The sequence below is a fragment of the Merops nubicus genome, unplaced genomic scaffold (genome assembly GCF_000691845.1).
Source record: "Merops nubicus isolate BGI_N331 unplaced genomic scaffold, ASM69184v1 scaffold1091, whole genome shotgun sequence".
NCBI lineage: Eukaryota > Metazoa > Chordata > Aves > Coraciiformes > Meropidae > Merops > Merops nubicus.
In genome coordinates, this window is record NW_008590041.1 from 30,392 (window position 1) to 30,770 (window position 379).

The window sequence follows — 379 nt, forward strand, 5'->3', positions numbered from 1 at the left end:
ACCTGCCACGTTCACTTGGAGGTGGGGCAAGAAGCCACCTCTGTAAGAGCTGACTCTGCCTGCAGTGGGGTTGGGAGGCCTGTTGACACTGTGCATGTGCTGTGTGGGGATTTGGGCTGTTGGAAGGGCCCCCCAGCTCTTTGTGGTACGTGGATTTCCCAGGATGGCAGGGCCAGAACATGAAGCTGTCCCTGAGTCCCTACCATGTAACTGCGCTCTTGCCCTGGCTGCTCCCATCTCCCCTGGCTTGGCTCCTTGCCCAGCTCACTCCCTTCTCCATGTGCACTGTGGTGGGTGAGGGCATTGGCTTGTTCCTTCATTTGAGGCCACCCCCAGCTCTTTGTGGTACGTGGATTTCCCAGGATGGCAGGGCCAGAAC